The following is a 25,820-nucleotide window of genomic DNA, read 5'->3' on the forward strand; positions in this document are numbered from 1 at the left end:
TGTTTCTTTTTCATCACCTTCAAGGATTTCGGCAGAATGAGGTTTTGTCCAAACTAAAATTGATTGCCCTATCTTTCCCATGCTAGATTATTCCTAGAACAAATACATGTCATTTGTTTGCTCACTCACTAAATATCGATTAAGTCCCTCCGGTGTGGCAGGCACTGGGTGGGGGGCATAAGGACACACACAGCCCCTGACCCCAAGGAGCTCACAGGCTGTGCGGGAGACAGGTGAGGAATTATGCACACTGGAGAGCTATAGGAGCAGCAGGGCCTGGCATTTAGAGGGGGGCACTCAGGGACGTGCCCACCCAAAGGGAGAAGAGCCTACGTCTGCCCGTCAGTGGGAGGGTTACGAATGTTTTCAGGGGATGTATTTGATGACTCCTTTTCAGATATGCTTTCTAAATTGGCCTCCTTCTTTCCTTTTCCGTAGGACTTGGGGGCCTCTAAAGTCATCAAGGGTCATGGCTTGCAAAGGCCTTGTACAAATGCGGGAATATTTTTACAGTCCCAATATGTGCTGAGAGCATCAGTGCTATTCGTTAAGAAATGACTGAGAGAGATGCTCAGTGCAGCCATTTCCTCCCCCCGTGTTTGTTGATTGCCTGCTGCAGGCCCCTGTGATACTATCCTAATTTCCTTCGGGGACTTCCCCAAGGTGAGCCCAGAAGTCCTTCTTCTCAAGGACAAGGATCCTTACATCTAGAAGTCCTTTGGGTACCTCACCCTTAACTTTAAGGCACTCCTGGCTTTCACAAACACTCACAGCACTTTAGAGGGGACCCTTACCAAGATTCACCACAGAGTTTCAGTATCTTTTTTTGCCAGACATTCTTTTCATTTCTTTCTTTAAAATATTTTTTTATTTTTGTATTAAAAACAATTTTTTCATGCTTATTTATTTTTGAGAGAGACAGAGAGCAAGCAGGGGAGGGGCAGAGGAGGGGGCGAACAGAGGATCCAAAGCGGGTTCCATGCTAGCAGCAGAGTGCCCAACGCAGGGCTCGAACTCATGAACCTATGAGATCATAACCTGAGCTGAAGTCGGATGCTTAACTGACTGAGTCACTCAGGTGCCCCTCTTTTCATTTCGTCTTGAAGATGGCGTCTACCTGAGTGGCTTTTATGGGAATGACCAAAGGTCACGGTTGAGGAAGGGTGTGAAGGGAACAGGAGTCCAAGTGGAAGGGGGTGAGCAGACAAGTTGGACCAAAGGCCTGGAGAGAGCAAGCCTGGGACCTCAGAGCAGGCTGCCAAGGTTACAAGAGCAGGTGGGGAAAGGCAGTCAGACTCCGCCACAGCCGTCTACTTCCTCCTGCAGGTGAGCACCAGGTGCTGACGACAACACCCTCCTCTAACTTCTAGAAGATTTTATTATCTGTTCTAGCTTCCCCAGATTTAGGGACAAACGGGTTTAGGTCTCAGGTTCCCAGGCAATCGGACTCTGAGACAGACAAGAAGGTTATTGGGAATGCCCGAAGGTTCATCGCTGGTGGGGCCAGAGGGAAACAGGACGGGGCTAGGGAGGCTTTGGGCTGTGATGTGGTCACAACAAAGGCCTCAGCTCCCCCGAAAGGAGCTCTGGAGCTGGGATGGCCCATCAGTGTCTAGCACTGGGGCAAGGGAGCCACACCCCAGCACTCACCAGGCAGTAGATGTGGGAAGTCCTGGGAGAAGGCGGGTGACCTTGAGCAAGGACGGCAATTTCTGGAAAGAGACTCAACTCAGAGCCATCAGCCACCTCCTCCCAGCAGGCGGCGGAAAGAGCATTCACAGAACCCACTCCTGAGAGGGACGGTCACATAATGAACAATCATTTGTTCATTTTGTACTTCTCATTTGTTTTCACATTGGATGATGAGCATGTTGTGGGAAAGACTTGCCCTTTCAGCTAGAAGCGTCCCTCACAAGGCCCTGCCTCTTGAAGGCCTCCCTGGACGGGATTACCAACTGGGCCTGCAAATACCAAAGTCCTTTATGCTACAGGGATGCCAGCCATGATAAAGGGGTCTTCGGGGGACCGTCATGCTGGCTTGGGATGCCTCATCTTCCCCAAATGCTGAAAATCAGGAGCTGAGGGTCAAGAGGCCTCTCGGAATCTCCACTCCCGCTGACCTAGAGATCTGCAGACCGTGGGTCTCGGTGTGGTCTGGGACCAGCAGCCTCAGCATCACCGAGGAACTCCATAGAAATGCAAATTCTCGGGCCCCAGCCCAGACTTACTGAATCAGAAACTCCAGGGGCGGGGTCCTGTGATATGTGTTCTCACAAGCCCTCCCCGTGACTCAGGCTCACTAGTTTGAAAAGCATGGAGTTAGTAACACAGCACGGTAAGTGTGGGAGGCAAGGGATCCTATGAATCAAGGGAGCCTATGAATCATGCCTTTGCAAGAGCCCGCACCTGGCCAGGGAAGAAGAAAAAGACAAAAAGCGGGAATGACAGAGTATCCAGGGTCAGCGTGTCCATCCAAGAGCACGGTGTGTCCACTCTGGCCCAAGGGCCAGGGGAAGAAGCCAGGCAGGCCCCGACACTCAGCACACACCTGATGCCACCTGAGATGCACTGTGGCAAAGGTGTAAGAGGATCTTTGTTGGCATCCTGCTTCTCGCCGCGTTCAAAGGGCCCCGGGCTGGTTGTGGCTTCCTTATCGCAGTTGAAGGGGAGGCACACCGGGTGCCACCTCCTTGGCTGAGAAAAAACAAGCTTCTGTCCAAGCCTCTACCCTCCATGGGAAGGAGAAGTGAAACGGGCTGCGGGCTGGGGAGGAAGGAGGGCCGAACGGGGTTTCTGGAGATGCCGAAACTTTCTGGTTTGATCTGACGGTACAACCCCAGCCGTGCTAGGAAAACAGAAGCGGCTCCCTCCCTCCCTCCCTCTGGTCCGTTTGGGCAACGGCTGCGGTAGTCAGGACTTCCTGGCACCTGTCCACGCTCTGGTCTTGGAAGACAGAGCCCTTTGTGATAGGTGCATGGAGCCTCATTAGAGAGAGCAGGGTCAGTCACCTGGAAGATTGACAAATGAACCTGGCCCATATACCTGGGAGCTAAATGGCATGGTGGGGATCTCAGTGGGATCTGTCAGGGGGGGAGCGTGCTGTGAAGACTCAGAAGACCCCTGGGAGGAAACTGGAGGGAAAGACAGGCTCAGGAGGCCAGGAGAAAAGGAGGAGAAGGCGTGGGGGCCAGTAAGAGCAGGACCAGAAGCAGGGAGGCGGGGAGGCCAGGGAGGAAACAAGTCCCACTGGAGCAGAGGGTCCTGCAAAACACACCAGGCGATGGGTCAAGGCCAGCCGAGGGAGCCTCCCCGACAGGGTTGCCAGATAAAACACAGGATGCCTAGTTCAATTTGAACTTCAGATAAACAAAGAATAATTGTTAGTATAAGTGTGTCCCAATTATTGCAAGACTTTCTGTTCTAAAATATTATCCACCGTTTTTTTTTTAATTTTTTTTTAATGTGTATTTATTCTTGAGAGATGAACAGAGCATGGATGGGGGAGGGGCAGACAGAGAGGGAGACACAGAATCGGAAGCGGGCCCCAGGCTCCGTGAGCTGTCAGCACAGAGCCCGACGCAGGCCTTGAACTCACAAACTGCGAGATCATGACCTGAGCCGAAGTCAGCCACTTAACCGGCTGAGCCACCCAGGCACCCTGAGCATCCTGTATTTTTATCTGCTACACTGGGCAACCCTGTTCCTCAAGTAGTTATATTTTATGGTCCCTACTTACTCCACGAGGTAGTTCTATTGTCACCATCATCCCCATTTTACAGATGAGAAAACTAAGTTGCCGTGGTCACACAACTAGCGACTCTGTGTCCACAGCTGGGGTTCCTAACCTCTAGGCTACGATATAGAGTCTGGAACCCGTCAAACCTTAATTCAAAATCTGGCTCTGCCACTTACAAGGTGATGACGGAGTAACAGGGACCCTCAGCAAGTCATTTAATCTCTCTGAGCCTCCAGTTTACCCATTTCCAACTCCTCCCCAGTAGTGTTTTATGAGAACTAAGCGAGGCAACTAAACAAATGGGAAGTGCTCAGTCAACGGTACCGTGATGATGATGATGGTGGTGGTGCTGAGGAGCCTTGAAACTCATAAAGAGGAGTCATTTACGACACTACAGAAAATGAGGCACCACGGGCAGGGTCTGGGATGGTAGCAGAAGCTGACGTGTCTTCTGCCCTCTCGTGCCTGCCTCCTACCCGGTACCCGGTCTGCTCAGTTCTCTGACTTGTCTCCCTGCCCCTACCCTTACGCACTGAACCAGCCCATCCCGCGCGTATCAGAGGCATTCTGGCCCACGCTCACTTCAGAGTCCAGAGCCCCTCGTTGCTGGAGGCGGGGGTTCCCTGCCTGCACTTCCAGCTCACGTTCCTGACTGTAAGCGGTCCTGGCCTTTCCACCTGTCCGTTAGCTCCTCAGATCGCTGCCCAGATGTGTCTACATCCCAGTTCTTGCTGCCATCAGGAAAAAAAATGCAACAGACGGAGCATTTTGCACCCATCTCCAACCACATATCACAAACGGGTCCTCCTCCCTGTTATATAACTCAGCCTAACTTACCAGACCGCCAGCACGCATGCTCGGAATGCCTTTCATCGGCATATCTACTGAGTAAAATCAAGACAGAAGATATCTGGTGATTAGGCTCAGTTTTAGTCATTTCCTGCCTTCTCAGGACAAGTCAGGTAGAAGTTCGCTCCTGGCTCCTCAGCTTCCCATGAAGCCCCTCGCTGCCCCAGGTCTGCTTAGCAAGGGGCCATCCCAGACAAGCTGCCCCACCTTCTCCAGCCGGGTTAGGTGTCCAGGGTACTAGGGATCCAGCAAAGATGCCTAGTATCATCACTGGTCACTTGTTTATTCCTTATGATTTTTTTTTTAACCATCAGGGCTTCATGTAGCCATTAATCCTAGTAAATAAACTAAAAACCGTATGGCCAGTGCTCTCACCAGAACTCTCCTCCAGGGCTCAATGAGTCACGATTACCTCGACCTTCAAGCAGCCCCCCTGATTCTGTCTCTCAGTCTGACCTGTGTGACTCTTTTGTTCCAGGTCATGACAAGATTCCTGCTCTCAGGGGGCAAAATAATATTTTTGACCCAGATTCCAACCATGTGGTCGGTCACTCACTCTGAGTCCCTATTTAACTCACTTTCTTGACTTTTGGAAGCAATGGCCCCTGGCTCCAGCCTGCTCACCAGGCTTGGGCTCCATGCTCTCAACACCGACCCATATTTCTGGTCTCATCTGTTCCCATGCCCTTTGCCTGTGTGGTTGATGTGAGTTTCCAGCCCTCTTCAGACTCTCCCAGCTTCAGGGCTGAGTCCTACCCCCAGGACCCTCAGCCACCCACCCCGCAGCACTGACAGTGCCCGGACTCCAGCCATCTGGCCCTCATAAAGTGTCCCTGGCTCCGTGCCGAGCTGCACTACAGATTGGCCCTTGGTTCCCTAGGAAACTGTAGGCTGAACTGGCTGCCAAGTCAATGGAGGGTTTCAGCCATGTGGTTGGCCACCTGGGCAGAAACCTTGCTGATTGCTTTCTTACCTATCATTTCCCCTTTTGAGCTCTGAAGCCCAACCCTATCCGAGTCACCTGGGCCTTGGAAACCTATTCCTTTGGAGTCATTTGCAACTTGGAAACCCAGTCCTCCTGGGTCACGGGCACCTTGGGTATCTGATGAATGTCCTGCGTTAATTAAGTCTTTTGTACTCTGAAATATTTCATCTTGTTCCTGGTGTCCTAGGCCTGGGAGACCTGGGCTCTGAGAACCGGCCACCCTGTCTCCAGAACCCAAGTATCTGAGTCACCAGAGCCTTGGTTACTTTTTTTTGTTTAATTTTTTGTTGATGTTTTATTTATTTTTGAGAGAGAGAGAGAGAGAGAGAGTGCACAAGCAAGGGAGGGGCAGAGAGAGGGAGACACAGAATCCGAAGCAGGCTCCAGGCTCCGAGCTGTCAGCACAGAGCCCAATGTGGGACTTGAACCCAAAAACTGGGAGATCATGACCTGAGCTGAAGTCAGATGCTTAACCAACTGAGCCACCCAGGCACCCTGAGCCTTGGTTACTTTTGCTAGATCAATAAAACCCTGCAGTCATGTCAGAGTCCTGCCTTCATTCACCCTCCCCCACACTCATTCACCCAACTTATCTATTCACAAATGTTTATAAAGCATGTATCTTAGATAATATGTTAGCTCAGGTTTCCCAGCAAGGAATAGGCAAGACGTGGTTTCTGGATGAGAGGAGCTCATAGCCCAGTAGAAAGCATCAAAGTAGAGCTAATTCATCTCAACAGTGTAGACAACATCACAGTAGGGTTGGGGCAAGTTCAAGGTAATGGGAGCAGCACCTGGCAAGAGCATATCTCCTGCCCAGGGGCACAGGGAATGTCTTCCACAGTGAGTCTACACTGAATCCTGAATGACAGTGAGAGCCAGTGAATGAGTCCAAGTGGGAGGGAGCACTCCAGATCTCATGTGTGAAAGGTCAAGGAGAGAGAGCAACTCAAAAGGGAAATGAAAATCATCAACGTGACCAGGGCAGGTGGAGAGGTAGTCAGGCCTGACCACCAAGAAGGAGTTGGTTGGGGGTGCCAGGCTGGCTTAGTCAGCAGAGCATGTGACTCTTGATCTTAGGGTTGTGAGTTCAAACCCCACATTGGGCATGGAGACGACTTTAGGGAAAAAAAAAAAAAAAGAAGGAGTAGGTTGGTATCCTGAGGGTGATGTGAGGGCACTGAGGGATTCTAAGTAATACCCATCTCACCTGCTCTGAATTTCATGCTCAGATCCACACTTTGGGAAGCTCTCCCTGCTTCCCATGATGGAGATGGAGAATGAATCAGAGGGAAGGCAATGTTCTTGGCAGGAAGAGGCTACAGTGGCAGGATTCTGAGGCTGTGATGATAATGGCCTGAACCAAGGAAGCAGTAAAATGTATGAGGAACATAAAATCCACAGGACTTAAGATTGTGCACAAAGCTGAGGGAAAGGGAGAAGTCCAGGAGGGGAGCTCCAGCCCGGGCTGACATCAGTGCATAGAGGAGGAAGGGCTCAGGGAAGGACAGCCAGGGAGAGAGGTCCTGAGGGGCATCCGGTGAGGGAGCTGTGTCTCCAGGAGCCATGTGGGCCGGAGACAGAGGTCTGAGACTCAGCAGTGTGAGAGGAGGAACGGGAGCCAGGAACACGATCCAATGGGAAAAGCAGAGGCTAAGGATGGAGCCCAGGAAAGATCAGCATTTAGAGACAGACAGAAATTCCACGTAGTCCAAAGTATCTCCCACACCTGACGCTGATTAATTGTGATGGAAAAAAGTAACTTTATGATGGAGAAACCTGGAAGACACCACTTTAACTAAGTCATCCAGGGGCTCCTGGGTTGCTCAGTCGGTTAAGCGTCCAACTCTGAATTTTGGTTCAGATCATGATCTCATAGTTCATGAGGTCGAGCCCCTTTGTCAGGTGCTACACTGAAAATGTGGACCTGTTTGGGATTCTCTCTCTCTTCCTCTCTCTCTCTCTCTCTCTCTCTCTCTCTCTCTCTCTGACTCTCTCTCTCTCTCTCTCTCTCTCTCTCTCTCTCTCTCTCTCAAAATAAATAAATAAACTTTAAAAAGAAGTGATCTGGGGCGCCTGGGTGGCGCAGTCGGTTAAGCGTCCGACTTCAGCCAGGTCACGATCTCGCGGTCCGTGAGTTCGAGCCCCGCGTCAGGCTCTGGGCTGACAGCTCGGAGCCTGGAGCCTCTTTCCGATTCTGTGTCTCCTTCTCTCTCTGCCCCTCCCCCGTTCATGCTCTGTCTCTCTCTGTCCCAAAAATAAATAAAAAAACGTTGAAAAAAAATTAAAAAAAATAAAAAATAAAAAATAAAAAGAAGTGATCAGTATAACTATTGCCAGTAATGGGACAAATAGCCATCATGTACCTCTTGATATGATGTACTAAGAAGGACACAACATGGGGCGCCTGGGTGGCTCAGTCGGTTAAGCCTCCGACTTCAGCTCAGGTCACGATCTCATGGTCCGTGAGTTCGAGCCCCGCGTCGGGCTCTGGGCTGATGGCTCAGAGCCTGGAGCCTGCTTCCGATTCTGTGTCTCCCTCTCTCTCTGACCCTCCCCCGTTCATGCTCTGTCTCTCTCTGTCTCAAAAATAAATAAACGTTAAAAAAAAATTAAAAAAAAAAAAAAAAAAAAAGAAGGACACAACATTACTTCTGTAATATTCCTGCCCCAATGCATGATCTGAGTCTAATCAAGAGGGAACATCAGACAAACCCTCACTGAAGGACATTCTACAAAATAACTAGCCCATGCTCGAATCCCAAGCAGGCCCTTCAAAGATTCCAAGAGTATGAAAGACAAAGAAAGAGGAGTGCCTGGCTGGCTCAGTTGGTGGAGTATATGACTCTTGATCTTGGGGTCATGAGTTTGAGCCCCATGTTGGGTGTAGAGAATGCTAAAAAAAAAAAAAAAAAAAAAAAAAAAAAAAGGAAAGAAAGGCTGAGAAATTGTTTTGGATTAAAGGATGCCAAGGAAGGGGCACCTGGGTGGCTCAGTCGGTTAAGCATTCAACTTCAGCTCAGGTCGTGATCGTGCAGCTTGTGAGTTTGAGCTCTGTGTTGGGCTCTGCACTAACAGCTCAGAGCCTCGATCCTGCTTCAGATTCTGTGTCTCCCTCTCTCTTCCCCTTCCCCAACTCATACTCTGTCTCTCTCTCTCAAAAAGAAATTAACATTAATTTTTTTTTTTTAAATAAAGAATACCAAGGAAAAACCACAATAACTAAAGAATTCAGTGTATAATCATGGATTAAATCCTGGACCAGGAAAAAAAAAGTGAAAAAAAAAGTTTACCATTAATGTGACTTTGGGACAATTAGAAAAATTTGGAATAATGTTTACAGATTAGACAACAGCACAATATCAGTGTTTTTCTGAGTTTGAGCATTGTACTTTGTAAGTGAATGCCCTTGAAAGTAAAAACCAATAGAAGTATCTAGGGGCAAAGGAGAATTGTGTCTACAATTCCCTCTCTACAGTTCAGGAAAAAAGTAATATGGATGGATGGATGGATAATGATAAAACAAGTTAACACTTGGGAAAGTAGGGTACGAGTGTACTGGAATTTTTTGTGGCATTCTTTTACATTTTTCTGTAAATCTGAGATTATTTTGAGGTTGTATTACGTGCTAAATATTTATTAAATGGAGTTGAAAACTGACTTGTTAGTTGTTTCTCTAAGAACTTCAACCTCCATCTCTACCCCTTCCTTCCCCTTTGCAATGTAACTATGCCTTCAAACAGCATTCTTTTCTTTTTTTTAATGTTTAGTTATTTTTGAGAAGCATGAGTGGGGGAGGGGAAGCGAAAGGGGGCAGAGGGTCTGAAGTGGGCTCGACACTGACAGCAGTGAGCCTGATGTGGGGCTTGAACTCATGAGCTGTGAGATCATGACCTGAGCCGAAGTCAGACACTCAACAAACTGAGCCACCCAGGCATCCCTCAAACAGCATTCTGTTTTAAAGCTGTGGTTAAAAAAAACATATAACTTTAAACTTGCCATCTAACCATTTTTAAAAATATTTATTTATTTATTTTGAGAGAGAGATCATACATATACAAGCTGGAGAGAGGCAGAGAGAGATGGAAAGAGAGAATCCCAAGCAGGCCCTGCCCTGTCAGCACAGAGCCTGATGCAGGGCTTGATTCCACAAACTATGAGATTGTGACCTGAGCTGAAATCAGGCATCGGACGCTTAAGCAACTAAACTACCCAGGCGCCCCCCATCTTAACCATTTTTAAGGGTACAACTCAGCAGCGTTAAGTAGATTTGCACTGTTGTGCAAATATACTCTCTCTGTCTGAATTTTTTTTTTTAAGATTTTACTTTTAAGTAATCTCTATACCCAACGTGGGGCTCGAACTTACAACCCTGAGATCAAGAGTCGCAGGCTCTACTGACTGAGCCACCCAGGCACCTCAGTCTGATATCATTTTAAAAGAAAAGAGAAAAAAAGCAAGAAAGCAAGGGAGGGAGGGAAGAAAGAAAAGAAAAGAGAAAAGAAAAAAAGAAAAGAAAAGAAAAGAAAGGAAAGGAAAAGAAAAGAAAGGAAAAGAAAGGAAAAGAAAAGAAAAAGAAAAGAAAAAAAAAGAAAAGAGGCAGGAGAGGCACCAGAGGAGGAGACAGAAAGAACAGGCATGGAGGTAGAGGAAAAACAGCAGACCATGAGGGGGTAACAGCCCAGGGAGGAGAGCATCAGTCAAACAGAAGTTTGTGGTCTGAGGGGTCAAGGCTGCAGAAAGGCCACATAAATGCAAGGGGGAGACAAGACAAACAAACCTCAATCCCACAAGTTTGCCCTAGAAAAGCTCTCCACTCTCCATCCACAGGCGCTACTGGTGGGGAGAGAAGCCTGGAATATTCTTGGAAACCACTGACTCCATGAAAGAAAAGATGGCTTCAGAATTTCTGCCAGTGTTCTGCGTGGCTGAAGGTGGAGACCCAAGGGGAGATTGCATTTTGGTGTGGAAGATGCCTCGTGGGCCCACAGTGTAAAAGCAGGGGAGGCTCACCCCCCAGCACCCACCGTCACCACCCTCACCTCAAAAGGAAAGTTGAGTCAAAAGGGAACTGGAATTACCCAGTGTGAAAGGTAAGGGTTATTTTCACGGGCCCTTGGTACCCTGGTGGCCTCAGAGACAGGACTCTGGGATGGACCTTGACACAAAGGGAAGCTAATGAATGTGGGAGGAAATTCTACGTGGGGAGCAAGAAGGCTCTGTCAACAGGGCAGGAGACTGGTCAAGAAGAGAGGCTGCTGGAAGGAGTTTCCACAGACTCACTGGACAGCGGACATCAGGAATGTGGGTTCAGATACTCAGTGTTCATGCTCTCCGTGCCATAATTCCCAGGAAGCATCTATAGACTTTAATAACAGTCCCTTCCACCCAGCGCCACTGGGTGAGCATTGTCCTTGGGTATGAAGACAAGAGGTGAGTTCATATCTGGGATAACGCGCATCAGAGAGTGAGGCTGAGACCAGCCACAGGAATTGGGACGGGAACACTTAAGAGAGAAAATTGCAAGAATTTAAAGACATACACACACCACATTCCCTCGGAAACATTGGGGCTCACACCCCACTTATACATTCTACTTACAACTGCATGCTGAACCTTCCCTTGTTAAAGAGTGACCTCAGGAAGTCACAGGAACTAGGGACATTCAGGCTGCAGAACTGAAGCCAGTTACTGGGGATGTTCATGACCTTGGCAGGAACAGATTCAATATAGAGGTCAGGCACAAACCCCCTCCCCAAGAGCTGGCAGAGCAGAGGTGGAGAGAAAGGGAAGCCGGTTCACGCAGACAACGCCATGGCTGCGAAAGGAGGAAGGACACAGGTATTGACAGTCATCTGCCTAGAAATAGAAGGAATTTTGTCTCAAGATGAGAAAGACCTCAAGTATGTAATGGATGGTGAGGGGGAAAAGCCAGTAAAGAGGGAAAGACTAATGATTTAGGGAAGAGAGTAACAACAGCAGGGCGACTTGGTTGGTTTTAGGGCACTGGAACATCAAACGCCCACGGGATAGGGGCTCAGTCTAGACACCATCAGGGTGATGCTCCCGGGTCCAGTGTCACCATTTTTTTAAAAGATGTTGATTTATTTTTGAGAGAGACAGAGTGCAAACAGGGAAGGGGCAGAGAGAGACAGAAACACGGAATCCGAAGCAGGCTCCAGGCTCCAAGCTGTCAGCACAGAGCCCAACGCGGGGTTTGAACTCACGGACTGTGAGATCATGACCTGAGTTGAAGTCAGACGCTTAACTGACTGAGCCACCCAGGTACCGTGGGTGTCGTCATTTTTATCTTGAGCCTTAGGAACCAATTGGCTGAATCACTTCTGCTCCCCCTCCCCGCTACCCCAGGCAGTATGGGACCCTCTGCTCAATGGGTGACACTGAAGAAGACTAACACTTCCTCATGGCCTAAGCTTCCTATACTCAATTACATTCAATTCTCCCAGCAGCCCTCCAAGTGGACATTATTATCCCCATTTTATAGATGAGCACACTGTGGCTCAGAGAGGCTGAGTATCAAGCAGCAAAAAACAGAAGAGGAACAAGCCTGGATCTTATTCCAAAGTTCATTGTCTCTTCACTCCAGCCCTTAGGAAATATATTCTAATGTCCCCGAGTTAAGAAAATTATGTCTGGGGGCGCCTGGGTGGCTCAGTCCGTTAAGCGTCTGACTCTAGGTTTTGGCTCAGATCATGATCTCACAGTTCGTGAGATCAGCTCCTGCGTTGGGCTCTGCGCTATCGGCACAGAGCCTACTTGGGACTCTCTGTCTCCCTCTCTCTCTGCCCCTCCCCCTCTTTCCCTCTCTCAAAAGTAAATAGACATTAAAAAAAAAGAAAATTATGTCTCATTACCTACAAAATCATAAAAGTATTACCAAGCTTTTTAGCTGAGCCTGGGTTTCCTGAATTACAGAAATGTGTGCCTCTATCTCTAGAACCACAGAACCTAAGCCCACATAACCTGTTCAGTTTGCTTCTCTTGAAACCCAGAAACTTTCCACCATTGCTCCTGAAGTTTCTCCCTGGGGCCATGGAACTTTACAACTGCTGAGATCCCTGGTAACACAACAAAGCAAATAAAAGAGCAGGTCCTGGCTTGGGCTCCTCTCCTGTCTCAGCTCAAGGTGCTTCCGTTAGCCTCTGAGGCACCTCCGAGAAACCCCAGGACTTCATGGAACACAGTTTAACAGCCACGGCTATTGGTCAGGAAGTCTAACTTTTTTCTTTTTTCAGTGAAGATGCCCGAAGCTCAAAGAAGTAAAGTGATCTGCCTAGGGTCGGTGCCACACAGAGTTAAGTGAATTACAAATCCCAAAAACCTGTTTATTTCACAGCTACTAAATACAGCTTTCTCTGATAGAGATTGCTAGATGTCTGCCCAACCTAACAGCAATGCTGTTTCTCCCGCTTGGTAACAGAACCCCAAATTTATTCCAAGTAGAATTACCCCCTGCTAATGGACTAATTTTTAGCTGGGTCTGGCCATTAAGTTCTAGCCAGTGAAGTATCAGCAAACAGTACGGTTCTTCCAGGAAAGTGTCTTTAAAAGAAGGTATAGGGCCTTCTTTCTTTCTTCTCTCCTACTGCTTAGAAGTCAGGTGTGATGGCTGGAACCCCAGCAATCGTTTTGGACCATGAAGGATGAGACACACCGTCTAGAAAGGGCAGACAGAGGGCTGGAAAGAGCCTGTACCCCTGATAATGCTGAAGCTGACATATTAGAACTAGATTGTGTACATGAGAAGCAATTTAATATGTCTGTTTGAAGCTGCTATTGTTGTGGCTGAATCTAAACTAATTGATATAAATCAGGAAATTTCAACTGTTTTCTCTAAACCATAAGGATGATTCCTAACTATACGGCCCGGAATGCATATCTGGACCTGAGAAGGTATGACCAGCAACTTTCCACTCACTCTTGAAGCCTCTGTGTGCTGTGTTTCCAGAGGCAGGAGACCAATCCTCTCGAAGCTTCTGTGTGCTGTGTTTCCAGAGGCAGGAGACCAATCTAGCAGCATTACTCATCCTTGGAGGATCAGGTCATCCAAGCTGCCAATCCAGGCTCATCAAGGATCTGTAAATCTACATCTGGGCTCTATTTCCAGAACTCCCAAAGTCCATCCACCTCCTGAGCCTTCAAGCTGCTGTTTTCTCTTAACCTCAGAAAACCCCTGCGGTTGTATGATCATGAATTCCAAACGGGGGTCATTGAAAAATCACAAGAAGTCAGGAAATAAAACTACTTAGCCTGTTCATAGAAATTCAGTAAAAGTACACTTAGTAGCGTGAGTGAGGCAGAGCAAATCTGTAAACATAAAGAGCTTAGAATCCAATAGTGATAGAAATCGCTGGGATGGGATGCTCAAGCCTTCACTAAAAGAGTTTCCCATTACAGCAATAAGTTCAGTCTTGCCTGAAGAAATCAGAATATAGGAAATTCCCATCCATTTCCCACTGAGGAGAAGCATCTTGGGAGACTCAGCCCATCACAGGTCACTAGCTCTTCAGTCCCTCCAGCACCTGTCCGCCCCTCCTTCCTGGTCCAGCCCCAGTGCTGGGAGTGAACAAGGTGTGGGGAGATTGCACCTGTCGGCGGGAAGACGCCCAGCAGCTTCTTAGTGCATTTTCCTAGCTGCCAGGGAGACCGACGGGCTGTAGGGAGAGTGTATGGGTCCCGGAATTTAGGAAACTCAACCAAAAGCAAGTTTACTCCCTGACAAGGCTGAGCTAATCATTAATCATTTGCAACCATCTCAATTGTTAAGGCTGCAGCCCGTGGAGGAGATTAGCCACATGGGAGGTGGTCCAGAGGCAGGTGACGGGTGCCCGGGCCCCTGGCACTGAGCATGTTGTGGTGCATATGGAGATCGTCATGTAGAAAATCTAGAGAGAACTCTGCTTCCGGGTAGTGTAGGCATGGATGGGGGAGGTCCCCCTGTGATGCCGAATACGGGGATGGGACATCGCGCCTCACATCCTCTTTCCGCTCCAGCGGTTGCTACAGCAACCAGCCACACAGGGTGTCACCTACAGCACCTTGCCTCAGCTGTGCCCCGGATCTCCTGCCTTCTGCCCTGGCTTTTCTCTACTGTCACCTGTGGAATCGGTAACCTGCAGCAACCCACTCACCGTGGGGCAGCTCTCACTACCAGGAAACCAGAACCAGTGGGGAGGCTCCACCCCCTTTGCTTGGGCAAACAAGTCACAGGCGTGGTCTTCACGGCTTCTTGGAAGACCCCCGGCAGGACTGAGCCCTGGTTACCCAAAGCCAATTGGGGTGACGTTTCCCTTTCCTGTGTGTCTTGCCCGGTCCTCTCTCTAGTTCCTCGGGATCATTTCCCAGGGGAGGTGACCCGCATGCAAGTCCATCTTCTCAGGCTCTGCTTTCAGGGGGAATCAGGCTAGAAAGACAGGAAACAGACCGATGCCCAACTGTGGGAAGACACCAGGCTTGTGGGGTCCCAGCGGAGCACCTGTGGTATTTAAGAAAGTACCCAACGGGAAACTAATAACTCCAGTGGCCGGGGATGTGTCCAAAGGCCTGAAGCCGGGACTCTGGGCTCTGGGACACCGTGACTTTTGTGTGTGTTCTTCGGCTCCATACCCCGTCCAACGCCTCATCTCAGAGCCCCTCTGCCCACACGGTTTCATGCGTCCAGTCTACACTGACGGGTTGCAAACACTGCATCAGTTCACCATCCCATTTCTCGCCCAGACCCCGGGCTGGTTCCAAGGTACCTGTCTCGGTCAGTATCTGAGAAACGTCTCTCCTTCCCAATTTCTGCTGTGAAGGTCCAGCTACCAGGCTGGAAAGTTCAGGATTCCTTTCCCCCAGCATTAAATCAGCCAGCAAGTCCTGTAGTTCCTTTAGTGACATTCTTCATGTCTTCACTCCTTTCCCAGCAGCCTGGCCCTGGGCTCACTTTTCAACGCAATTCCTGACACAGCTGGTCTCCACCGGTGACGCCAGTGATGCGACCTCCAGCACCTTTCTCCAGGAATCCACCCTGGGCCCCGGGGTGGGGCACCACTCTGTCCGGAGGGCTCACGGGCTCTCAGGGCCCACAGATCTTTGGCTCGTCCTGGGGGCAGACAGAAGGTTCCAGTGAAGACCACCGCAGCCTGGTCTCACAGGAGCGAGTGGGGAGATGGGCCCCTGGGACCCTCCAGCACCAGTGGCCTGCACCCCAAGTGGCACAGCGAAACCTCCCAAAGCAGAGCCTGTGACGGTCGCTCCTAACATTCCATTTTCCCTTTGGACAGTTTTAAGTGTTGTAAGTTGTCCTGTCACTCTAAGCCAACACTGGTGTCACTCTAGCTTTTGCCCACTGGCTCTTGTCCTGCCCCCCGGCTGTCTCTGATCTGGACTTACACATATCAGTCTGATCCCTCTTTCGTGCGGTGGCTTTTCATACTTGAAGACAGTTCTCCTGTGCTCTCCTCCTCCCCTCAGTGCTTTAAGCACCTCCAGCAACCTCCCAAATGACTTGGTTTCTAGGTCTTTCGTCATCCCCAGGATTCATTCATTTGTCCAGTAAATAATTATTGTGCACCTACGTGCCAGGTCTTGTTGGGCAATGGGAGGTAACATTGAAAAGGTCAGGCTTGATCTGCTTTCGTGAAGCTTATTTAAGTCCTGGAGAGTTCTTGAGTTTACTCTTGTGCCTTTTAAAATGTGATGCCCATACTGAATGTAATAAATACCTGGCACCTAGGACCAGTGAATTGTACGATGGGCCTGTTATGTCCCCTCGTACCTTCCCGCAACTTGAATTTTGTGTTCAACGAAAATAGAAAAGCACTGGGCAGGGGGCCCAAGTCCATTTCTTGCTTAAAGCCAAGCCTCTTCAAGTAGCGTCTGGGTGGCTCAGTCAGCTGAGCATCAGACTTCAGCTCAGATCCTGATCTCATGGTTCATGGGTTCAAGCCCCACACCGGGCTCTGGGCTGACAGCTCAGAGCCTGCAGCCTGCTTCCGATTCTGTGTCTCCCTCTCTCTCTGCCCCTCCCCTGCTCAAAAATAAATAATCTCTCTCTCTCAAAAATAAATAAACATTAAAAAAAAATTAAAGACACGCTTCTTTGAGACTTTGATTCCCCATCCATAAAATAAGGGTAAAAATACCCAGTCCGTCTTCCTGAATCATTCTGAAGAAACCATTCACGTGCACTGAGTTTTCAGCAGCCTGGGGTGAAATCTGATCCCTTTTAGATTGCTACTTCAAATCACAGTGATTCTGAGACGCTGGATGAATGTCAGTGCTCAGTCCCATCCCTGAAAGTTTCCCCTGGGTCTTTCAGGGAGTCCTCAAAAGGGTTCCCTAATTAGTCCCAGTCACGACTGTGTCCTTCTGCCCTGACTTCTCTGGCTGAGATCCATGGCCCCCAAACCACCGCTAAGAGCCCCAGGGCCACCACTGCTAATGGCACAGTGCCCATGGTGAGGCTGTAAGTCTCCAGGTCAGAGGGGCCGCCTCCATGCCCTACGGCCCCCACGCCCCACGTGACCCACCAGCGCTGATTCTGTGCAGAGATGGAGAAAATGCACCTTGCACCCTTGCACTCGCCCCATCTCCTGCAAGCAGCCTGCAGCAAATCTCCACCCCTTCTCCACCCACCTCCTTCCCCCTCAAGGGGAAAACAACAACGACAACAAAAACACCAGTTTCTGTAAGAGTGAGTTTAGAAATCACTGGCTCTCCAGTCATTTGTTCCCCCGGATTCAGACCTGGCTTCTCGTAACAGATGATTAACGTGCTGAAACCGGAACGATGAACCTCTACACTCAGGTGAGATGAACAGTGTATTTGTTGAATTGAAACATCCACCTCAAAAAAAAAAAAAACCAGAAAGCTGCTAGCCACTTTTAAAAGACAACCCCTCCTCCTTCCTGGCACCTGGACTGCCCTGCCCAGGATAAATGAAGGGCACAGGACCTGGTGACAGTGATATGGCAGAGACGGCAGAGCATATGGGCAACATAGATGGTCAAAGAGAATCAGGCAGATGAAAAGAAAAAAAAAAGCTGATAATAACTCCATAATAAGAAAAGGGTTGTAGGAGAAAGGGGTGTGGTCAGAGGCTGACAACATTTGTCTAGTCCTAACGATGGGTACACTGACCACTTCATCAAATGTTGTAATAGAGGGACATGGTAGGGGGCTATCTCCTCAGCTACCATGGTTGGAAGTCAACAGGTAATGTCCCAAACTGAAAAATCAAGAAATAGTAATATACACATATTATTTAGGAAAATAGAGGTAAATGCCAGGAAAAAGGCTGTCCAGTTGAGAGTCATTTCCTCAGAGGAGAGAGCCCAGAGGACAAAGGGTGGTTGTTCCTTTTCATGACGATAAATATTTATTCCATTTCAGTTTCTTTTTAAAGTTTATTTGAGGGCCGCCTGGGTGGCTCAGTCAGTTAAGCGGCCAACTTCGGCTCAGGTCATGATCTCGTGGTCCTTGAGTTCAAGCCCCGCGTCGGGCTCTATGCTGACAGCTCAGAGCCTGGAGCCTGTTTCGGATTCTGTGTCTCCCTCTCTCTGCCCCTCCCCTGTTCATGCTCTGTCTCTCCCTGTCTCAAAAATAAATAAAACGTTAAAAAAATTTTTTTAAATAAAAAAAAGAACATTACTTTGTAAAATAAAAAAAAACCCACTTTTTTAAAAAAGTAAATGATTTGGTAAATAATGTCAAAGTCAAGTTACCACTTCCATGTCATTAACACACACACACACACACACACACACACACACACACACACACATTCCATTTTAACTCCAGGGCATCAAAGCACCCAGCTGAGGTCTGAACGGCATGTTTTTGCTAACGTGTTTTTGCTAACGTCTCCAGTTGGGAAGGAAGGACAGATCAGGTCCGGAGCAAATCTCTGTGGGAAAACTTCAGTATAGTTTGTCTTGGAGCAACTTGTTCTGGAGTCCAATTCCCAATACCATTTAGAGACAGCTCTCACCAGGGAAAAACAAAACCCTGAATGCTTCTGAAAGAACGCATCAAGGTCTACTGCCTACGACTGCTGTAGAACTTGCTATCACGATAGAACTTTCATGCTTATTCTTCGTAATGGCGACAGTCATCCAAAAAATCAATAACTTTTCACTGTGCAGTTACTGTGTGCCGGGCACTGTTGTGCTTTGTGGGTTTCGATTTGTTTGATTCACCCAATTAGCTTTTAGCGGAGGAGGTGCTCAAGAAGGAAAGCTCTAGAGGCACCTGAGTGGCTCAGTTGGTTGAGCGCCCTACTTGGGCTCAGGTCATGATCTCGCAGTTTCATGAGTTCGAGCCCTACATGGGGCTCACTACTCTCAGAGCAGACTGCGCTTCAGGTCCTCTGTCCCTTCCTCTCCCTCTGCCCCTCCCCCACTCAAGCTCTCTCTCAAAAATAAATAGCACATTAAAAAAAAAGAGAGTGGGGCCTGAGTGGCTCAGTTGGTTAAGTGTCCAGCTTCAGCTCACGTCATTATCTCGGGGTTCCTGGGTTCGAGACCCGCGACCGGCTCTGTGCTGACAGCTCAGAGCCTGGAGCCTGCTTCACATTCTGTGTCTGCCTCTCTCTCTGCCCCTTCCCTGCTCACGCTGTCTCTTTCTACAATATATAAACATTAAAAAAAATTTTTTTTAAGAAGAAAGGGTCTCAGACAGCTAGGCTTTCAATTCCCCATCTATAAAGTGGGGGATAATACCCGCATGGGAGAGAGTAGTTGTGAGGAGTAAATGAAATAATGTAGATAAAGCACTTGGGCCCAAGGTTTTCCACTGTAATTTCACAGGCATCAAGAATTGAATGATACATTTGAAAAATATGAACAGCATTAATTAAAAAAAAACAGCAGGAAATGGAAAATTTTAAGATTCTAGAGTATTTCAGTCTGCCCTTCAATATGTCCGTCCTGCTGGAGGTGAACTTGGGGGTGGCGTTTGATCTATGGGTCCCCAGGAGCCAGTCTCTGCTAAGCCTGGCGTCATTCCACATCAAAGGAGACAAGGAGAAGTCAGAGGAACCGAAATGCTGCCCACACTTCAAAGGGAGTCCCTCTTCCGGAAGTTGTTACAGCCTTTCAAGGAGGGTAAAACAGCGGTGCAGCTGGGGGGGGAGGGTGGGGCACTCTCAGCGAGGTACAGCGACATCCAGCTGGCTTCCACGCTGGGACGCGGAACTTTCCGGGGTCCAAGCAGCACAGCGGGGGAATGAAGATGTCGCTGTGTATACAGACCGTCGGCCCCTCCGCCTTCCTCCTTCCCAGCACACTGAGGGGCAATCGGCAAGCTCCATCTCGGAGTGGACCATCAGCGACGGCCAGTCCCCTGCAGGCGGTGCCCCGCTCTGCGCTCTGTCAAGTCCACAGCTCTGATTCCTGGGCTTCCGCCGAGAGGCTAACACATTGGATGGCTGCGTTTCAAAGTCACAACCAGAAATAAAACGCTCCCTATTCTCGGGGCGGAGACGGCGGGGATGCAGGGAAGTGAGGGAGCGGGGCGGGGGTGGGGAGGGTGGTAGTGAAGAAGGGGCCTAAAATGATCTGCTGTCTCCTGAACAGGTGCTCTGGGCCCAGCATTTGAAGGCCCCCTCTCGCCGGCCCCCCGCCCTCCTGCCTAGGGCCCTCGGCTAAGCTGGCGGTGGACAACAGGCCCTTCTGCACCCGTCCGTAGCTCACTTTCTAGTGACAGAGAGGGACAGAAACGGGCTGAGAGGGCTTGGGGAATTTCCCGGCGCTCCCCTAACAGGTTAGGGAGGTGGTCGAGCTGCGGGCGGACCCTCGGGTGGGCCCTGGGGTACTCCCTCGGCGCGCAGTACTCCCCCGCCCCCTGCGATCCCCACCCCATCGACCCTTAGGCATCCCCCTTACCCCCTGCGCGTTCACAGCCTCTCAACACCCCACTGACCGCCCCCCCCACCCCGGGCCGCTCGCACCGCCCAGCCCCCCCCCCCAATCCGAGCACACTCCCGACCCCCGCGCGGTCCCACCTCCAACCCCCTGCGCACCCCCCTCGCCGGCGCAGCCCGGGTTGTCTCGGGACCCACTCCCCCCCCACCCCCGAAAACCCGGCGGAGCCCGCGCGGGGCGGGGGCCGGATGCGGAGACGTGCCGCACGTGCGCCGCGCGGGGATTGGCAGCTCGGGCCCCGCCTGCGCCCCCGCGCCCCCGCCGAGCTGCGGAGGCCCGGGCTGGTGAAGGGGCGCCCCGAGCTGCGGCGGCTGCAGCCGGTCCGGAGCGCTGGGGGCCGCCCGGGCGCGCGGGGCCGGGCTGCGGGGTGCGGGGTGCGGGCTGCGCGGCCCGGAGCGGCGGGGGAACAATGACAGCGGGATGGGAAGTGGGAGGGGGGTTGGAGCAGCCTCCGGAAAGCGCCGCCAACTGCACGGGTGCTCTCTTGCCCGGCGCGGCTAAAACGGGCTTGCTCAGAGGGGCCGGAGCTGCTGTTTTGCCGAGTGAAAATACTTTCTGTAAGTGATGAAAAAATTTTCCACTTTATTCGGTTGTTGGCTGGGGCCCAGTGCATTGAAGTCCCAGAGTTCTTCGGGGAGGAGCCAGGAGGTTTACTGCATCCCCCGACCTGTGTTTCGCGGGGAGAAGAGTTAAGAAGCCTGAGCATTCTAACGCAGCTGGCGGAGCTTGAGAAAGTGACAAAGGCAGAGCTCGTGTGCGTGGCTCGGGGACGATGCCCCGCCTCTGAGCCGGGGACCAGAAATGTGTCCATTAAGGGACTGGTAATGGCTGGGTTAAGCCTGGGACGGTTCCCCCAAGGAGGCGATTTGAGAGGAGGCTGTAGGTGCCCGGCCTGGGGCTGGAAGAGCAGTCCGGGAAGGGCCCAGGGGGCGTGGAGGGCGCACCCACCGGCCACCTGGGGACAGGAGGCAGCAAAGGCGCCAGCAGCCCTCAGGGATTCCGGGGCTGTGAACTGCGCAGGGCCTGTGGCTCCTGGTCCCAGCTACAGACAGCCAATAAAAGATAGACGCAGGGGAACCCTTCCCTACCCCCCCCCTCCCCCGCCCCCGGAGCACCCCCCCCCCCCTCCCCCGCCCCCGGAGCCAATGGAAACCTACCCGCCGGCGGAGGAATTGCCACCTGCCTGCGGAGGAAACGTTTTCGCACACCTGGCCAAGAGGCTTCCCTTGGGGGTTGCCTTTCCAGGAGCCCAGGACAGGTGTGTATGAAGGACCAAAATACCAGGAGCGTGTTCAATTAGTCATTCTTTTGGATCAGAGCGCCTGCTGCTTGTAAAGCCACACACACGCCATTACAAACTGTGAGGGGGCAAAGAGCAAAGGCAAGAGGGCAGAGGGGAAGAAACGTGCTTCCTGCCCTGAGCATCTTAGAGGGGCCTTTCCGCCTGTTGTATGTCCTGCATCATGTTCCCTGCTGTAAAGGTTAGCGTCTTGTATTTGTGTAATGTTTTACAGTTTCAAACTGTATGATTTATCTGGTAATCACTGTAACCTATAAGACAGGTATTATTACTCATGTTTAACTAGCAGAGGAAGTGATGCTCAGATTAGCTAAACCCTACACCCAAAGTGATACTGCCGTTAGTGATGGCTGTGGGACTAGTACTCAGTGTTGTGGCTGCAAATCCAGGGCTCTTTAAATACATCAAAGGAAGGAAAGCAGGCCTGCTTTATGATTCTGGCGCCCAGGACACACCCAACAATTAGAATGAAATCCAGAAGGACTAGGTTAATTTCTTAGTCATTGCTCTTTCAGATCGTCCCCTTGCAACACAGGTGAGCTCCAGTATTATACACCTGTGTGTGAAGAAGGGGTTCCATTGACTCGCTGCCAGGAAAGCCAGTCCTGGAGGTAAGAACAGAACGGGGGGATGAACACGGGGCACCAGCTGTGGCTCCCTTCCTTATCCACACTTAATAGTGCCTGAGAATGAGCAGAAGGACAGCTCCATTCACTAGAGCCCAAAAGGGAACGAAAACCACTGATGGTAGGAAAATGCTGTGTCGTGTATAAGACCTCGGAGGAATATAGGGTAGGGAACTGAGAATGGGTGGGAACTTTTTTTCACTAAAATAAAATGAAAGAGTCAGTACTCTAAACCGAGATAAGGTCAGTGGCTTACATTTACATGACTTCTATTCTGATCAATGGACCATGTTTGCTTCATTTCCTTACTCTCTAGACGTGCCCTGTTCCTACAGCGGCCACTAGCCGTGTGTGGATGCTGAGCCCTGAAATGTGGCTAGTCCAAATCAAAATGTGCTGTCCATGTAAGATTTGAAAGATTTGAAAGACTTGGGAAAAGTAACAGCTTACTGACACCTTTAACACTGATGATGCCTTAAGAGAATATTGGGGATCCACTGAATTAAAATCAAATACATTATTGAAATTAATTTCATCTGTTTTTTACTTGTTTTCATGTGGCTCCTAGAAAATTTTAAATTACATACATGGTTTGTGGGGGCTGAGAACGTTCTTGATCTGGGTGACAGAGATTTATGTATATGTGCGTAGGTGTTCATTTCATCCAACTGTGCCCTTAAACCTTGTGTACTGTACTGCTATATGTTAATAAAAATCCGTTTAAAAAATTTAAAAAGAAACCAACAGTGGGTTCCTGTTGCATTTAGAGCAAAAGCGAAGCTCCTCTCCTGGGCCGCCAGACCTGGCCTGCTCCTCTCCCTCGCCGGATACCATTCTCCCCATGGCTCACTGACCTTCCCACTTCTCCAGTGTGCCTAGCTCATACCCATCTTGGGATATTTGCATTTGCATTTTCCTCTGCTTGGAAGGTTTTTCGTCCAGATCTTCTTTGCTCCCATTCATATCTCAGCTCAAACATCACCTCCTTCTTCCTTGACCATCTATATCGGTTAAGATGTTTTGGTCAAAAGGAACAAGAAACCTAAATCGGCTTAAACATTGAAGGGAGTCTATTGGCTGTAGAACTAAGTCCAGAAGAAAATCAGGCTCCAGCCAGGGTATAGTCAGGATTTTTCTGTGATTCTCTGGGTGCTCCCCTCAACAGGTCACCTTTATCCTCATGCTCAATATGGCTCATGCAGCAATATGGCTGCAGCAATCCCTGGCCTCACATCCATATCCAACCTCATCCAGAAAGAGAGATTCTTGTCCTCCAACACTCAAAGGAAAGTCCGGACTTCACCTAACCAGTCCCTTAGCCCAGGAGAATCCCACACACTAACTGGGGTAACCCTGAACCAGTCAGTGCTCAAAGGACCCTAATTAGTAGGCTTAGGCGGTGAAAGCCCCATGCCACCACCCAAATCTCAAGGCTACGATGCGTTTGAGACATTTGGAGGGGTGCTGGGGAAGCAGCGGATGTGTCACTAGACCACCCTACCACCTTGAGTCACTGTCTAAACCAGTACTTGGCAAACTTTTCCTGTCATGAAAAAGAGTAGATAATGAGGGTTTGCATGCCTTCTAGAAGTCTGTATTGTTTTAGAATCCTTAAAAATACATAAATGATTCTTAGCCCATGGGCCTTACTAACTAGGCCAAGGGCCGGAGTTGACCCAAGGGCTGGATTTGCCAACCCTGATCTAGACCATCGTGATGCTTGTGATGTCTAAATTTACCTTGTTTATTTATTTCCCCTGACTATAATGTAAGCTCCATGAGAGCAGCAACCATGTCTGTCTTATTCACCACTGTCCTCTCAACACCTAAAACGGTGCTGTGCAGAGATGCTCAATAAATACTGGATGAACGATGAGAAGAACTTTATGTCAGAGTAGGAGGACCCAGTGCCTTGCTCTGACCTGGCTTTTTCTGCCCTCCCCTCTAGAGGACACAGCTGTCCCATCCTGGGCAGGACAGCCGCTGGTCCATGAGATGGCTTCATGCAAACTGAGAAAAGGAAATCCCTCTGACTGATGCAGCCTGGCACCCAAGGCCATGGTGAGGGGGCAAGGACTGGATTGTGTACAGCGGCCTCGGGGTGGAGTTCTGAGTCAGGGTTCTAAGATCTCACCTTCTTTTATTGTTCCCACACCTCTACGGCAAATCCTCTGGCTGTGCTCTCCTTGCTGCTTTGACTCTCTTCTCTTTCACCAACTCCCAATACCCTCTTGTTCTGGTTTTCAGCAAAATGACTGCAATTTGCATGTACTGAAGTGAAATTCTCATTTGGTACCTGGAAGGGCATCCAAGTGTAACAGAATGTGGCATCGGGTCAGTATGCGGTGGGGGAGGGATTTCTGTCCTGTGCGCTTACTAAAGCTCAAGAAAGACAGTGGGAACCTAGAAAAAGGGCCAGCCAAAGTCGTCAAGGAAATAGGGAAGCTACCATAAAAATACAGAGTAATATGTTGAGGGTTCTTCCATCTGGGAAGATAGAAGCCAAGAAGGAATCACATCTGTTTGATCATGAATGTTAGGTGAGGCTGGTCACGAACGCATTCACCAAATCCTGAACTAGACCAGGGTGCCCTGCTTAAAAGCTTGAGAGAATTCTGTTTAGGAAGAATAAAAGAAAATCTGACTTCACTCCGTGGGTGGTAAGCTCATGGAACTCATTACCCCAAGCAGGCATCAGGCGGGAAATAAAAATGCCCAGTAACCAAGACTGCTGTTGACAGATTTTAATGACTTACAAGAGGAATGACGATGCCTTGGGATATCAGGATGTGCTCTTAGAAGTGGCTGACAGGAAGCGTAACTTCACATTGCTTCCCTGCATACCCCCGGAAGAGACAGAGTTCCGAGCAGGAAAGATCACGAGTCATGGCCATAGGCCACCCATGTCTTGGGAGGTCTGGAAGATTCCCTTGCTCAGGGGAAGGGGACCTCATCGATCAAAGAGTGACTTTCCCAACTTGGGTTCCTCTAGGCCAGCTACAATCTGTCACTGGGAATCTGGAAGTCATTAAGATAATAAAATGATGTTCGTGGAAACATTACATAAATGCCTACTCAGTGGAAACTCACCTGTTGTCATTGTAATAGCTAATGTATATTATGTGCCATGTGCTGCTGTAAGTACTTATTTAATCCTTATAACAACCCTGTAATATGGGTACTATCATATCATCATCCTATTTGACAGGTGGGAAAACTGATTCACAGAGAAATAACTTTTTCAAGGTCCCACAGCTAATAAGTGATCCAGGATTCAAACTCGGGCTAACTGTGGAGTATATCATTTCCCCCATGAAACCAGGGTTAAGGCCACCCCTACAATCCTACTGAGGAAGACACTGCTCAGCTCCAGTCAAGTGTTTCCATGAAGGAATGC

General features: G+C 49.6%; 1 protein-coding gene and 1 long non-coding RNA gene across 3 annotated transcripts in view; one reads left to right on the forward strand and one right to left on the reverse strand.

Moving 5' to 3' along the window:
* The window catches only part of SLC37A3 (solute carrier family 37 member 3), a 152,059-nt gene that overhangs the window by 13,219 nt on the left and 113,020 nt on the right, over positions 1-25,820 (reverse strand). The gene's annotated exons all lie outside the window — the stretch shown is intronic.
* On the forward strand, positions 21,639-25,783 carry LOC109269103 (uncharacterized). Of its 2 annotated transcripts, XR_002080950.2 has the most exons (5): positions 21,639-22,408; positions 22,740-22,861; positions 24,372-24,484; positions 24,671-24,757; positions 25,115-25,781. It is a non-coding gene; the product is annotated as an uncharacterized LOC109269103 (long non-coding RNA). The 2 variants fall into 2 exon arrangements; XR_008420417.1 differs by having other exon boundaries at positions 21,639-22,861; positions 25,115-25,783.

Source organism: Panthera pardus, unplaced genomic scaffold (genome assembly GCF_024362965.1).
Source record: "Panthera pardus isolate Hobbes unplaced genomic scaffold, ASM2436296v1 HiC_scaffold_8, whole genome shotgun sequence".
NCBI lineage: Eukaryota > Metazoa > Chordata > Mammalia > Carnivora > Felidae > Panthera > Panthera pardus.